Genomic DNA, 17,344 nt, shown 5'->3' on the forward strand with positions numbered 1-17,344 from the left:
ACAATCGCATGAAGGAGTGAGATCATATGAAGTCTTGTCAATCTTTATATTAGGTTCATTTGAAGTATTCCAAAGCTTGCAAAGGGCTTCCATGGCTGAATCAAACCTTTTTTCAAACCCTATCGAACAAGAAGAGATTAAATCAATAATAATACGAATTTATCCATGAAATTAGATGGTTATTTGACGGATTAAGAATAAGATAAAGAAGATGAAGGCTAAGGCATTCTAGAGAGAGAAGGTAAATGAGGGGAGAAAAAAATAGAAGTCAAGAGTAAGGGGGTATTTCTGGAATGGTTTTTTTACAAGTGACCTAAAAATAACTAGTCATATTATTGTACACAAGGCTGACAAATATGCGTAATATTACAACACGTTTTAGTTGTTTGAAAAAGTTAAGTGTTTTTTTACTTATTATGTAAAATATTTTGACTTAAAGAGTCATTTTCTATAGTTTAAATACTTCATACATTTCCAGGATAATCATACGATTATAACATTGTACGTACTACTCGATACATATTACAACGTCGGTATATCAAATGGATGTGATAAGCTCAAGTGGGGAAAACCCAAACAGTACAGGAATCGTGATAATTGCTCCAAAGGACATGGTAAGTATCCTAAAACGATCAACTACCTACTAATACACACTAAGACTTTTATTTCACAAGTATTACAAGTCATTGTATCATTACAACCTTACATGAGGAGATTGATACATCTAGGACCGGCTCAATGGTGGAATGGGCCTAAAGTAGACTCGGAAAGAGAGGTCCCTTTATTAATTTTATGACAACATCACTTAATTGTGCCTGAATAGATCTATCAATCAGTTATACATTTATGTTAAATTCTTTGAAAGTACATAAATCTATATACACCCAATTAAAATTGAAAATTTCAAAGTGAAATTTGAAATAGTTGTAAATTTATAAAAAAGAAAAAATCAATTTAATGTCATTTTAAAATTTGAGAGGCCTATTAAATTTAAAAGCTGCCAAGAATCATGGTTTTAGCAACTATTTCATTTCTACTTTTAGCAAAAATATCTGAGTCATTCCAATTAAGATTCTCTGAATGACATTCGACTGTAATAACAACTTTGAGCAAAATTAGATGCATTCTAGCAACTTTTCAGTGGACTTAGTAATACAGTTTAGGCGTTCAAACCATCAGGGCCATATAGTAATATTTTTCACAAAAACTTAAAACATCTGCTATATTTACGACGTAATGTGTTAGAGTATAAAGATCGAGATGAATCGAGATCCGTAGATATCCGTATCAACCGTCCAAGATATATGAAGATATTATTTATACTTATACTTATCCTAGATAGAGTCCTAGGAAAATAAGATACCCGAATCACTCTATAAATAGAAGTGACCTCTATGTATTTTACATTGAATTAAGTTGCATTGAGTCTTCAAGTCTGTAACCAATCAATCCCACGATTGTGGAGATAATATAATGTAGCCATTAATGGCTTTCTCCGTGAATGTAGGTCGTGATCCTCCGACCGAACCACGTAAACTATGGTGTTATTTACTTTATGTTTACATCTCTCTATCACTCGATCTCAATCTCCCTCTCTCGTTCTCTGCTTCAATCCGAGCTCACATCACCATCTCACTCGGCTTCACCGAGTTCACCTCTCTATCTCAGCTTCATCCGAGACGAACATCTATAGAGGTTTATACCTCTTCACATGGTATCAAGAGCAGGTTAATCAATCCTGATCATACTTCCGCATATTTTCGATTTTTTATGGATCGATTAAATTATCCTAAGCAGGTTCATCAATCCTGTTTTATCAAATTTCTTTAGCTTCCGCTATTATCAACGTTGTTTTCATTGTGATCGATAAATCACTTTGTCGATATTATTTGTCCAAGTTAATCTTGTGATTCTTTGAGCAGGTTAATAAACCCTCATTCATTCTTCCGCACATCTCCGACGTTTTTTTTTTTCAAATCGTTGCGATTCCATTTTTTTGGAAGCATTAATGGCTTCCAAAACCCTTCTTCTCCAAACCCCTAATCTAAAATCACCATGGTGTTATCCTGTTGAATCAATTAGCTCGAGTCCCGAAGATGTTGGATGATGAATTCGGTGCTGCTTCAAACAGCAAAAGTAGGTTAACTGTCAATCTATTTTGGGCGCTACCCCAAATTATCCGGTGATTAATCAAGCCAAGCCGACTTCATGCAATTTTGGATTTTTATCTTTTCAATTCCAACGGATTTCATGCATGCCTTCTTATTCAAGACATCAAGAGGATTCTTAGTTTTCCGCTTTGATACCTCTTTCTTTTGCACGTCAACTTCTATAGGTTTGGGAGCCTCCTTGACTTCTTTCTTAGGTGCCTATTTAGACACTGAAGGGATTGGACAGCATCACGAGTCCAACTAATGGATGAAAACTGTTGTGATTCAATATCTTCTCTCATCCAAGTTTGTTGGACGATCTAGTCCCAATCTTTATTATTATTGAAATCTATCATCTCTCTCGGCCATTACCCTCCCTCTCGGCTATATATCTCTCCCTCACAATATCACTCGTGGGTTGTAAGCTCTCCCTCATGGTTTCTCTCACGTGAGTGTGAAATTTCACATGGTTTCGAGACGCTATCTTTCTGTCACCTTCTCTTTTATTTGTGACAAAATTTTACCACAGTTTTGTGTGACATCTTTTGCTCATATTGTTGCAAAATCTTTCTGGGACAAATCACTACTGTTTCTTATCTCCGACTATTTCTAGTTGTGATAAAAAAAATTTCTGTCACCTATCTCTTCTTTTTGTGACACTATGTCTTCATCATCCTCTTCATGGATTGACCGGTTACTCTCTTCCATCGTCAACTACATATGGTATCGTTTACTCCTTCGTTTGTTGATTAATTTGAAGCTCACCTCCCTCTCACTAAGTTTTATTCAAGCTCGAGAATGAAATAAAGCAAAAGAAGAAAAGAATGAGATTCAAGCTTACGAAAGAAAATATTATGATATCAAGTTTATGTGCGATTACAAGTTCAAGTTGCAGACAAAGAATTCAGCATCATTGGCAATTGTTCGACATTAAACAACAATTAAAATTCAAGTTCAAGTTTGAATCTGATCGTATGCGAGCAACATCCATCTTTTTCAAGTTCAATTTCCAAGTTGGAAACTTCACAAGTTCCGCTTCCAACTTGAGGGGGAGTGTTAGAGTATAAAGATCGGGATGAATCGAGATCCGTAGATATCCGTATCAACCGTCCAAGATATATGAAGATATTATTTATACTTATACTTATCCTAGATAGAGTCCTAGGAAAATAAGATACCCGAATCACTCTATAAATAGAAGTGACCTCTATGTATTTTACATTAAATTGAGTTGCATTGAGTCTTCGAGTCTGTAACCAATCAATCCCACGATTGTGGAGATAATATAATGTAGCCATTAATGGCTTTCTCCCTGGATGTAGGTCGTGATCCTCCGACCGAACCACGTAAACTATGGTGTTATTTACTTTATGTTTACATCTCTCTATCACTCGATCTCAATCTCCCTCTCTCCTTCTCGGATTTAATCCGAGCTCACATCACCATCTCACTCGGCTTCACCGAGTTCACCTCTCTATCTCGGCTTCATCCGAGACGAACATCTACAGAGGTTTATACCTCTTCACATCGTTTTTGTCGACTTGTTTTCATATCGTTTTTTTTTTGTTCCATTATGGATGAACACCTAGGTTGTTGTATGTTAAAAAGATAACAAAAAATATTTCTAAGAAAATAAGTTTGATTGAGATTCGACATTTAATGAAAGATTTATATATTTTTATTTAAATTTAAAGTGAAAATTAAGGAATTAGTTATGGAATGAGGTAGTTTGGGTTTTATAAATATTTTGACCTAAATAATAATTAAAAGAGTGTTGGTTGTAATTATTATTTTAACTGAAATAACTTAAACCCCAAAAACTAAGGAATATAAGATAAAGGTTGAACCATTACCTAGTGGCAAGAGAGGGAGTAAACTGAGTTATATATACTTAAATCTATTATATAAAACAGAAGGAAACACGATGACTGGGACAAACATCGTTTTCTAATAACGGATACTACTGGAAGCCCTTCTCAAAATTTAAATTATAGTCCTTCTTAGAAATAAAATAGCTAATTTCAAGAAAGAAATTACCGTGTCTTTAGAAAAAAATTAACTATTTTTAAACAAAAAGAAAGCAAAAGATATTTCAAGAGTTAAAAAAAGAAATTAAAATCTCTATCCATAAAATAATAACTAATTTAAGAAAATGAAACAAAAGAAAATAATACCAAAAAGTTACGATATCGACAATATAACAATATTAAATAACACGTTTGGAGAATACAACTGTCCGTGCCTTAGGGCACGGGATATACCCTAGTCTATATAATAAAACATAAGGGAAAACAATGACGGGGACAAACATCTTTTTTTTTAATAAATGATATTGTCTAGAAGCTTCTCTCAAAATTTAAAATATAGTCTTTTGTAGAAATAAAGTTACCTATTCAAAAAAAAATAATCGTTTCCTTCTTAGAAATAAAATAACTAATTTTAGAAATAAAGAAACAAAATAAATTTCAAGGGTTAAAAAAAGAAATTGAAATCTCTCTCTCTCTCTCTCTCAATAGAATAATAACTAATTTAAGACAAAAGAAACAAAAAAGTAATATAAAAAAATAATAACTAATAAAAATCTCTCTCTATCAATAAAATATAACAATAAATTACGTAACATTTGATTGATGCAAATGTGCATGGCCTAGGGCACGGGATATACCCTAGTACATATAAAAGTTTAAAGAGACAATTAAGGAATTGGTTACACAAGGAAGTGGTTTAGATTTTCTAAATATCCTGACATGAAAAATAGTTACAAAAAAATGTTGGTGTATTGCTTTTGACTCAAATAACTTAAGCGTCAAACACCAACGAAAATAAGATAAAGATTTAACCATTACCTAGAGCCAAAAGAGAGAGTAAGATGAGTTATATTATATAGGTTGGGGTGAGAATCGGGCCAGGCTCGGATGCTCATGGGTACTTCTAGTCCGGCCTCAGACATTTCGGCTATCACAGATCACATATCAATGACCTTAGCATGTGGGACTGGGCCGGATAATTTTCTTACAAATTACTTTAGTTGTTTACATTAATTTCGTGTACCCAAAATGAATAATAATCCTCCACCATTTATTAGTATGGTGGTTAGATACCCACACTAAAACTTTAAGGATCCCTATCCGAATCCAGGGAAGTAGAAACTCATGATTTATTGAACTGAAGCGCTAAAAAATGGGTTTAGAAATTAAAAGGAAAAAAAAGAGCTTTAAAGAGGTAAAGTGAGTTACAACAAAAAGAAGGTATTAAAATGTTTCTTGAAAGAAATGGACCAAGTGTTAAATGACATGATAAAAAAACGAAAATGAAACCGTCGTCTGCAAAAGGACCAAGTGTTAATGGTATGATATAAAGACGAAAAAAGGAAAGGCCGTTGATTTCATTGAATGTAATCTACTTTTCTCGACTTCTGTATCAGCGTTATTTTATATTTTGACAGTATATATGTTCTTTAGTTGTCCAGACTGAAGAGCGAGAACATGATTTAGAAATAAAAAAAATGAGAAAAGCGTTCCAGAGAGGGAAAGTGGGATAAAAGAAGGATGGTATTGATTTTCATTTTTGCTTTCTTAAGTAGATGCTACAAATCAAGTTTTAAGGTAAGCGTTCATCCTCCCCTATTTGCTCCTTTAATTGTAATGGATTTCCTTCCTCTGACCGCAGAGTAATTTTCTTGCATGCTTAGGCATTACCCAAAAATATCTTTTTTTGAAGCTCGAAATTTAGGGATCTATCAAATCATAGCCTTGTTGTAATTAATACATCTCCAGATGAAGTCTTGTGAAACTTTTATTAAGGAATGCCTGAGAAAGAAAGAGTTTTAAACAAGCTTAAAAGACAACACGATCTATTTTATAATTTACATATTTGCTGAAGCATGCAAGTCTTTGTATAACCTATTTCGTATTAGATTTACAAAATCTTATTATTTCTCTAAAATCATTTCTGTTTTTGCCAGTAGAATTAGTAAACTAAACCTATAATTGATTTTCTAGACGTTTGAATAATTATTACAAGTATGACATAGAAAATTTTCTGATTTTAACCTATCGTTTGTCAAATTGAGTTTAATGTGTTAGCATTTTTCAAAGAAAACTTTGATCAAGTAAGGATTTAGATTTCTGTTTTCTTCATTTTTATTTTCAATTTAATAAAAACCAACTCTGCATGTTTTTTTTCTTGTTCCTTATTCATAATGTTTATTAAGCAAAGAGAGCCAGTGATTTTGGATGATCTGATATTAAATACTGTAATTTAATCTTGCCATACCTAGACGATTATATTTCAAAGTTTTCAACTATTAAATTTTTTGGGGTCTATTATTTTTTTAGGGGTTTGGATCTTCAAATTTGATTGACGAATTTTATAGATACCAACAATTTCTTTATATTAAGATAATATAGTATTCATGTCTCGAGCTCAAGATGTCAAGATCTCAAGACCTCAAGGATGAAAACCAATTTTGAAACCACTCCAACCAAAAGTTCTTGACACGATACCTATAATTGGTCATTTGTGGTATATACGTTCTTTCCCCTAAGAAAATATGATTTAATTATGTTTTCGCCACTAATTCGTGACTAACTCGTTGTTTTGGCCCCATAATTGATCGACAGTTCATTTTTACCCCCAAGGGCCAAAAGAGTTTCAACTCTTTCAAGAAATACTCTTAGTAGTAAAAAACGAACTACTAAAACACTTAAAAATAATTAAATCCACCTAATCTCTCATTCTCTCCTCCATTTCACCACCTCTCTCGTTCACCTTATCTCCCTCTTTCTCTCCCTCTCTCGTCACCTCACCATCTTCTCTGACAAAGGTTTCCTGCCGGCTACTTTTTTCCGCAACCTTCAAATTAAAAATAAAAATATTTATTTATCACTTCTTTCTCTCTCGTGTTCTTCCTTTTTCTATCTTTGTCTTTCTTTATCTCTCTATTCTTCTTATTTTCTCTTCTTTCTTTCTTTATTTCTTCTTCTCTTCTTTCCCTTCTCTTTATTCTCTCCCTTCTCTCTCTTCCCACCCATCTCTCTTTTCTCTCCCTTCTCTCTCTTCTCTTTCTCTCCAAACCTCAAGCAAAGGGGAGGCTTCACCGGAGATCTTGTTCACTAGAGCTCGAAAATCTAGTGAACTAGACCTTCAAAGGTCTGGTGAACGAAACCTCCGACGAAGGCTCCCTTATGACAGAGAATTAGAGAGAGGAGAAAGAAAAGATAGACAATGGAGAGAAGAAGGAAGAAAGAAAGAAAGAAAGAAAGAAAGAAGGGAGAGGAAAAAGGAAAACTAAGAAATAAATAATTAAAATGTAGTTTGAAGGTCGTTGGAGGAAGTGGTCGGCCAGCGACCTTCGTCGGAGAAGATGGTGAGGTGGCGAGAGGAATAGAGGGGGGTGCAGGAGAGAGGTGAGGAACTGGAGGATAGAAGGAGATGAGGCGGATTTAATTGTTTTCAAAAATTAATTCTTTTTTGGCTCTAAGGGTATTTCTAGAAAGAGTTGAAAAAAAAAATTCTCCACAGGGGCCAAAATGAATTGCCGCACACTTATGGGGTCAAAACGGTGAGACGGTCACAAATGTGAGGTTATTACGAAATTAACCCAAAATTTATTTTATTTCAGGACTAATCTTTTGCCCTCTTGTAATTTTATCAATTTACATATTAATTCCAAAAACTTTGTAAAAAATACCATATAAATTTTTATTTCGTTGAAAAGGGATCGATCAATTTTTTCAAGGCTTCAACTCTTTAGGTATCTTTGTAATTTGTAACAGCTTGCAAGAGGTTAGCAACAACTTACAAGAGGGTTGCAAAAACAAATTGGAGTTTTAACTAAACGAAATGTAAGGACTTGGGTTTTTAACTAAACAGAATGTAAGGAGTTGGGTTTTTAACTAAACAGAATGTAAGGACTTGGGTTTTTAACTAAACAAAGTATAAATCGTCTTTTTAGCTTAAAAAATTAAAATTGGGTTTTCGGCCTTACTTTTGTATTTCTAATTGTTGTCTATAGGGACAAGAACTAAAAAGGTCAAAATAATATTGAAAATTAGTAGAAAAACACAAAACATTTCTTAATTATTATTCAGGTCAAAACCATACAAAGACTAAAGTACCCTTTTGTCATTTTTGTAACTAATTCTTTTATTTTATTTTTAAAACACTTCAAATCTATATAACTTTTTCTTGAGATGTCGGATTTGTATGAAATTTATATATTTAGAAAGGATTTTACATTAGCTTTCTAACAAGATCCACTTACAATACTTAAAAAAAAAAAACTTAGCAAAACGTCATTTTTTTTTCTTTTTCTACAAATTGGGTTTGCAATTTTTGCAAACATGGGCTTGAAAAAATGTAAATTGCAAACAAGGGTTTGCATAATGTAAAATGCAAACTGGGGGTTGCAAAATGTAAGTTGCAAACTAGAGTTTGCAAAATGTAAACTAGAGTTTGCACAATGTAAACTGCAAATTGGATTTGCAAGCTTTACAGACTGTAATCTCGGGTTCAGATTTTCCAAACTCAATTTGCAACACGATAACAAAAAAAACGAGATTTCTTCTTCAAATCTGAAAATTTTCATATTCATATATCAGAATTAGTTTGCACTCAAAAACAATATCTAAAACTTAGTGGTGGTGATGAACTAAATCAAAGAAAAGAATCAAAGAAGAAGAAGAAGAAGAAGAGATGAACCAACGAAGGAAAAAATATCACGTAAAACAAAGATCCGAAGTAGAATTGCCTCACCGTCTCAACCGCAAATCTTCCAGCGGAATGAAAAACGAGCTTAAAGAAACAGACATGAAGTAAATGACATAGAAAAGCTTTCATCTTCTTCATTTTCATGTAACAAAATCTATATTTTGTTTTCTAGTGCCAATCGGTACAATCACATGAAGCAGTGAGATCATACGAAGCCTTGTCATTCTATATATTTAGGTTGATTCGAAGAATTCCAAATCTTGCAAAGGGCTTTCATGGCTGAATCAAACCTTTTTTCAAACCCTATCGAACAAGAAGAGATTAAATCAATAATAATACGAGTTTATCCATGAAATTAGATGGCTATTTGTCGGATTAAAACTAACATTGTAGACAACATTGGTGGAGAATAAGATAAAGAAGATGAAGGCTAGGACATTCTAGAGAGAGATAGTAAATGAGGGGAGAAAAAATAGAAGTCAAGATTACGGGGGTATTTCTGGAATGGTTTTTTTACAAATGGCCTAAAAAATAACTAGTCATATTATTTTACACAAGGCTGACAAATATGCCTTAATATTACAACACATTTTAGTTGTTTGAAAAAGTGAAGTGCTTTTTTACTTATAATGTAATTTTGACCTTTTTTTTGTGGAAAAATGTAATTTTGACCTAAAGAGTCATTTTCTATAGTTTAAATACTTCATACATTTGCAGGATAATTATACGATTACAACATTGTACGTACTACTCGATACATATTACAACATGGTTATATCAAATGGATGTGATAAGCTTAAGTGGGGAAAACCCAAACAGTACAGGAATCGTGATAATTGCTCCAAAGGACATGGTAAGTATCCTAAAACCATCAACTACCTACTAATACACATTGAGACTTTTATTTCACAAGTATTACAAGTCATTGATACATCTAGGACCGGCTCAATGGTGGAATGGGCCTAAAGTAGACTCGGAAAGAGAGGTCCCTTTATTAATTTTATGACAACGTCACAGAATTATGCCTGAGTTACTACCTGTCAACAAAAAAAATACTCCATTACTTACCTTTTTTCCTTTTTAGTTTTTGGAACATATTAATTATTTCTTATATAGAATTTGAAATTTCTCTTATGTCTTGAGAGTTTTTTTTCTTCTCGTCTATTATTTTAGAGAGTTTATTTAATAAAAAATAATAATAACACATGAAATAGCAATACAATTTTAAATAATTTGCGTTTAACAGGTATGAAAACAAATTTTATGATGGATTATATGGTTCGTGAAGCTGGGAGTAACCGCAACGTTGGATTTAGCGATACTCCCTCATCCCTAATGTCCAATTAGAGATACTCTCTTTTTTAATTGGATAGTAGTGAATCTCCTTTTTTTGCACCTAAAAATACGAAAAAAATCGGTACGCTTATTATATTTTATTTCTTCCTCTCTTATCACTACGACAGACATAACACTCTAACTTCGTCTTCCCATGAATTTTTCGATCTAGTTTGTAAGTTCATGACTTACATAATACTCTAATTGCGGTCTTTCTAGCAAAATTTCAATCTCATTTGCAAGTTCGATTAGTAATTTTGTTTTAACTTTTCGTTCAATTCATATTTTCAATTTTTATTTGTATCTTTTGAATATATACGAGTTATAATTAATAGGAATTGACAACGAATATCAAGAGGTCACTACCAAATTGATTACACTTGAAAACAAATTTGAACGTAAAACAAAAAAAACAAATGAGAAATTATTTTTCTTCCTTACAATTTACGAATTTTCTATCAAATTGTTGTGATTTATCAATTTTAATTTTTCGACAAATATTTTTAGTAAATTAGAAAAATATGGATAAGAAAAAAAAAAACTAATAGTTATAAATGACTTGGGAAATTTGTGCCCATGAATTAGGAGTTAGATTTTTTTTTTGTTTCTTTGTTGAAGGGAATCAGAAGTGAGATGGAAGGAGGGAAACGTTTATTGTGAATTTGTGACCGTGAGTTAATGTTAATGGCATTGGTTGTAAATAAACTGATTTACAAGACTTATTCATTATTTTTATTATTTCCCTAACCAACCTTTGTAATGCTAGCTGTCAACTTCCCATATCTGTTTCTTCTTCTTTCATATCTACGGTAAGGAGCTCGAGCTCATACCCGGAGGTATGAGCTCGAGCTCAATGAATCATTGCCCTAAATTTCAAAGCGGCCAAAAATCATTGTTTTAGCAACTATTTCATTTCTACTTTTAGCAAAAATATCTAAGTCATTCCAATTAAGATTTTCTGAATGACATTCAACTGTAATAACAACTTTGAGCAAAATTAGATGCATGCTAAAACTTTTTAGTCGACTTAGTAATACAGTTTAGGCGTTCAAACTATCAGGGCCATATAGTATTATTTTTCACAAAAACTTCAAACACCTGCTATATTTACGACGTAATGTCACACATTAAAAGTTTTCAATGTTACGATCAATCAATATATCACATAATTATTCAATAGAAATAAAAACATAATTGTACAATACAAATATTTATAGAGAACGGTTGCTTGGGTCAAAATAGTAGGTATAATAAGCAAAAACGTCAATGGCGTTTTGAAATAACGAAATGTGTCACATTAATTATGTGTAACTATGTCCTGTTTGTGAGATAGTATCTCCGACTATCATTCTGGTCATTTTGTATTTATCTTCACTCCAGAAATACCCTTAGCCAACAAAATTGATTTATTCTTTACAGAAATTATACAGTTCTGCTCCTCCTCCTCCTCCTCGTCCTGCTCCTCGTCCTGCTCTTCTACTTTAGACAGAGTTCATCTTCTCCGTCTTCATCTTATTCTCATCTTCACTGTTATGGAATGTAGAGAGAGAAACAATCTGAGACCGACAATCTTCTTAACCTCTCTCCTAACGAAAAAGTTAAACCAAATCTATTTTAGAAACCAAAGGAAGACGAAGAAGTTAGATCAAATCTGTTTTTGAGGTTTCAATTTTGTCGACTTGTTTTCATATCGTTTTTTTTTTGTTCGATTATGGATGAAGACCTAGGTTGTTGTATGTTAAAAAGATAACAAAAAATATTTCTAAGAAAATAAGTTTGATTGAGATTCGACATTTAATGAAAGATTTATATATTTTTATTTAAATTTAAAGAGAAAATTAAGGAATTAGTTATGGAATGAGGTAGTTTGGGTTTTATAAATATTTTGACCTAAATAATAATTAAAAGAGTGTTGGTTGTAATTATTATTTTAACTGAAATAACTTAAGCGTTATTTCCCTAATGGCCCCCTACTTTGTGACCAGCTTCCCGATTGGCATCCCACTTTACGAGAAATACCATATGGCTCCCTTCCGTTATAACACCGTTACTCTCTCTCCTCCATCTCTTTTTCTTTCTCAGCCATGTCATGCCACATCATCTGTTACGCCACCTCATCACCTTCTCCGGCAGAGGTCACCCGCCAGCCAAATTTCCGGCCGGCGACCTTCAAACTAAAAAAAAAAAAAAAATATTCTCTCTTCCTTTCTCTCTCTCTAACACTACTCTGACGAAGGTAGACCTTCGCCGGAGTGGTTTGTTCTTCAATGAAGAGACCATTGTCTGTTCTTCAAGAACATACCACTCCGGCGAAGGTCTCCCTTCGCCGGAGTAGTGTTAGAGAGAGAGAGAGTGGAAGAGAGAAAAAAAAAATTAATTTGAAGGTCGCCGGCCGGCGACCTCTGCCGGAGAAGGTGATGAGGTGGCGTAACAGATGATGTGGCGTGACTTGGCAGAGAGAGAAAAAGAGATGGAGGAGAGACAGTAACGGTGTTATAACAAAAGGGGGCCATATGGGTATTTCTCGTAAAGTGGAAGGTCAGGCGGGAAGCTGGTCACAAAGTAGGGGGCCATTAGGGAAATAACCCATAACTTAAACCCCAAAAACTAAGGAATATAAGATAAAGGTTGAACCATTACCTATTGGCAAGAGAGGGAGTAAACTGAGTTATATATACTTAAATCTATTATATAAAACAGAAGGGAAAACGATGACTGGGACAAACATCCTTTCTTTATAACGGATATTATATGGAAGCCCTTCTCAAAATTCAAATTATAGTCCTTCTTAGAAATAAAATAACCTATTTCAAGAAAGAAATTACCGTGTCTTTGAAAAAAAATTAACTATTTTTAAACAAAGAGGAAGCAAAAGATATTTTAAGAGTAAAAAAAGAAATTAAAATCTCTATCAATAAAATAATAACTAATTTAAGAAAATGAAACAAAAGAAAATAATACCAAAAAGTTACGATATCGAGAATATAACAATATTAAATATAGAAAATCGGGTGAACCGTTTGGAGAATACAATTGTCTGTGCCTTGGGGCACGGGATATACCCTAGTCTATATAATCAAACAGAAAGGAAAACGATGACTGGGACAAACATCTTTTTTTAATAAATGATATTGTCTAGAAGCCCCTCTCAAAATTTAAAATATAGTCCTTCGTAGAAATAAAGTTACCTATTCAAAAAACAATTGTCGTTTCTTTCTTAGAAATAAAATAACTAATTTAAGAAATAAAGAAACAAAATAAATTTCAAGGGTTAAAAAAAGAAATTGAAATCTATCTCTCTCTCTCAATAGAATAATAATTAATTTAAGAGAAAAGAAACAAAAAAGTAATATAAAAAATAATAACTAATAAAAATCTCTCTCTCTCTCAATAAAATATAACAATAAATTTCGTAACATTTGATTGATACAAATGTGCGTGGCTTAGGGCATGGGATATACCCTGGTACATATAAAAGTTTAAAGAGACAATTAAGGAATTGGTTACACAAGGAGGTGGTTTAGGTTTTCTAAATATTCTGACATGAAAAATAGTTACAAATAATGTTAGTGTATTGCTTTTGACTCAAATAGCATAAACGTCAAACACCAACGAATATAAGATAAAGATTAAACCATTACCTAGAGCAAAAAAAGAGAGTAAGCTGAGTTAAATTATATAGGTTGGGGTGAGAATCGGGCCAGACACGGATGCTCATGGGTACTTCTAGTCCGGCCTCAGACATTTCGGCTATCACAGATCACATATCAATGACCTTAGCATGTGGGATTGGGCCGGATAATTTTCTTACAAATTACTTTAGTTGTTTACATTAATTTCGTGTACCCAAAATGAATAATAGTCCTCCACCATTTATTAGTATGGTGGTTAGATACCCACACTGCAACTTTAAGGATCCCGGTCCGAATCCAGGAAGTAGAAACTCATGATTTATTGAACTTAATTATAAATACAATAAAGGATGAGTGCTTAGGATAGTCTTTACAAGTCACCGTGCTCCGTGCTGCTCCTTCTGTCTTTTCGATTGGGTTAGTGAGTTGGGCCTTGGTGGCCCTTTTAATTCAAACATAAGTGCCTATAAATTCTTTTATGTAAGCTAAATGAAAGTTAGGGTGACCCCTAAATTTGGTGGCCCAAAACCAGGCTTTGCTCGCTTTGGGACAGTGCAGCCCCTGTATTGCTTAATAAATTAGCGGTTTTTGTTGTACACTTTGTATTATCTCAGTCTAGACCATGTCATAAAACAAGAAATAAATAATAACATTTACATGACAACAAATGTGGATGCATCCTCCAACAACAAACTTTCTCCTTGTCGATTTCATCATGACCAACCAAAAAAAAAACTAACTCTCCAAATGACCAAACATTTGTGGGAAGTTATTTTTATTTTTTCGACTGATGTACAAATGCTTTTAGGTGAGCATGCAGAAGAGATTCTCCATGCAAGGGTGTGTCATTTAGTATTTATGAGATTCTCCATGCAAGGATTGTGTCATTTACTGTAATATTTATGAGATTCTCCATGCAAGATTGTTCATTTACTACTCATATTTATAAGACTCTCTTCTCCTTCCTAAAAATAATTTCTCGACCAAACTTAAAACAGAGGAGCTAACATATCAAGCAATATTAGTTCAAGCAATGGAGGAAGTTGTTGTAATTGTTGGAGCAGGTCCTTCAGGAATAGCAACTTCAGCATGTCTCAATCTTCTATCTATTCCTAATATAATCTTAGAGAAAGAAGATTGTTATGCTTCCTTGTGGAAGAAAAGATCCTATGACAGATTGAAGCTTCACCTAGCCAAACAATTTTGCCATCTCCCTCATATGCCACATCCTCCCAATACTCCTACCTTCATTCCAAGAGCAAATTTTATCCAATATATAGATCAATACGTATCCAACTTCAATGTGAACCCATTATATAATCGGTCAGTTGAGTCGGCGGAATATGATGATATCCATGGAAAATGGAAAATCAAAGTCAAGAAGACAGATACTGGCGTGGATGAGATATATGTTGCTAAATTCTTAGTAGTGGCTACTGGAGAAAATTGTGATGCATATATTCCAAAAATACTTGGATTAGAGACTTTTAAGGGAGAATTAATCCATTCAAGCCAATATAAATCTGTGAAGATTATAATGGGAAGAATGTTTTAGTTGTTGGGTGTGGAAATTCTGGCATGGAGATAGCATACGATCTCTCAAATTATGGTGCATCAACTTCCATTGTTATCAGGAGTCCGGTAAGCTTAAATTTATCTTCATATTTACTAGTTTCGTTTTCTTGGTACAAACTTTACAGAGACCAAGATTAAAAAAGTTGATAAAAACAACTAAACTAAATTAAAACAAATAAAATTTGATATGGATGCAGGTGCATGTTGTAAACAAGGAGATGATATACCTCGGTATGCTTCTTTCAAAAATGGGAGTTCCTATTGGACTAATGGATACTATAGTTGCTACACTTGCTAGATTCAGATACGGCAATTTAACCAAGTATGGCATCCGTAGGCCTACGGAAGGTCCATTTACCCAGAAAGCCACAATAGGCAAAGCTCCCGTTATTGATGTTGGCACGGTTGAAAAGATAAAAAATGGGGTCATAAAGGTAACTGTAATTTACATTTTATACAAATAGGCAAATTAGCTAAGATTTTTGCTCAATCTAAAGTAACCAGTAGTTTAAATAAATCATCATCAAATTCGATGATGTGCGCGCCTATAGAGCTACCCTTATGCATTCCTTCAGTAATTCACGTATCAAGATCTTACTTGTTACGAACTTATGATGCGTTAATATGTGTTCACAGGTACTACCTGAGATATTGGAGGTTAAAGATAATAATGTGACCTTTCAGAATGGACAATTGCATAAATTCGATGTCATTGTCTTCGCAACTGGTTATCGTACTTCAAATGCTTGGGTTGAGGTAAGCGATTCTAGTTTCTACTGGTCACTTTAGTCACCCGATCCCTTTGACTCCAATAATACTAAGAAGTGATGTTATTGTAATTTGGTTGATAAATTGAGTAAAATGTAGGTCATTTGTTAAATATGTGCAGGATAATGGGTATTTGCTAAATAATGATGGGATGCCAAAGAACAAACATCCTACTCACTGGAAAGGGGAAAATGTGATATATTGTGCTGGGTTTTCCCGGAGAGGTTTAGCTGGAGTTTCCATGGATGCTCAAGCCATAGCACATGACATCAAGTCTGTCATTTCTAGTGAAATGAAAAGATAGGGTCGATTGTTGAAGCAGACATTGTGACAGTATAGCATTGGTCAGGATAAAATTTTGGTTTCACACCTTTAACTCTCCAAGAGAGTTTTTGTTGTAAATTAGTATTTAAAATATTTATCCTCTGGATAATTGTAAACATAATTCTTTGAATAAAAAATTTAGGAGAGTAATACATATTGTAATTATCGAATGAAAAAATATTCTTTGACTATCTTTTGAGTAACCTAAATTTGTTAAATCGAAATATCGATTCATTTCAATTTGGCCCCCAACACGTGACCAATTAGAAAATTTGGCACATATAATTCTCCAACATTTAACTTTAGCTCCCAAATCTATGATTACGTAGTCAGATTAACAACCAATATTTTCTTTTTCTTATTAACACAATATTTTCTTTTGCTTATTACCCTTCATTTCGAATAGTTCCTCTCCCTGTCCTCTATCAATTCTCTCACTGGAAAAAGTTGTCAGCAAAAGGTCGACGACCTTTGATGAGCCAAAAAAGGTGCGAACTTAAGTGGAGGTATTAAGTAGTAACTCGGTAAGACCGAGGTTGATCCACATGGATAGCTCACACGTAGCTTACCATCGAATGTTAATTTTGTCTCCACAAAGACAAGTAATAATATACCTAAATACCTAACTAATTAAACAAGCAAAGAGAGGGGGGTTTTGTAGATTAGACAAAGACCAAAAAAGAAACAAAAGAGAAATAACTAAACTTGAACTAATAATTAAGGGCGTATTCGGTGACTTAGGCTTTTATTTTAACTATGAGAGAGGTTAAGGATTCGGGATCAAATATACTTATGTAAAATGCTTGTTTGGGTCGATCTCGAGTTTGAGTCTTCTCGACTCAAAATTAG

The 17,344-nt window shown here is 33.4% G+C and overlaps 1 long non-coding RNA gene and 1 pseudogene across 2 annotated transcripts; both read left to right on the forward strand.

The window, feature by feature from the left end:
- The first annotated feature begins 5,629 nt into the window (after positions 1-5,629).
- LOC147537793 (uncharacterized) lies at positions 5,630-10,462 on the forward strand. The gene is made up of 3 exons (XR_015226350.1): positions 5,630-5,755; positions 9,579-9,714; positions 10,108-10,462. It is a non-coding gene; the product is annotated as an uncharacterized LOC147537793 (long non-coding RNA).
- Positions 10,463-14,734: 4,272 nt separating this feature from the next.
- On the forward strand, positions 14,735-16,688 carry LOC147537794 (putative indole-3-pyruvate monooxygenase YUCCA10; annotated as a pseudogene). The gene is made up of 4 exons (XR_015226349.1): positions 14,735-15,469; positions 15,601-15,837; positions 16,040-16,159; positions 16,293-16,688. The product of XR_015226349.1 is annotated as a putative indole-3-pyruvate monooxygenase YUCCA10 (transcript).
- Positions 16,689-17,344: the final 656 nt, after the last annotated feature.

This window comes from Eschscholzia californica, unplaced genomic scaffold (genome assembly GCF_041429995.1).
Source record: "Eschscholzia californica isolate CP2 unplaced genomic scaffold, dmEscCali1.0.p SCAF_5, whole genome shotgun sequence".
Lineage (NCBI taxonomy): Eukaryota > Viridiplantae > Streptophyta > Magnoliopsida > Ranunculales > Papaveraceae > Eschscholzia > Eschscholzia californica.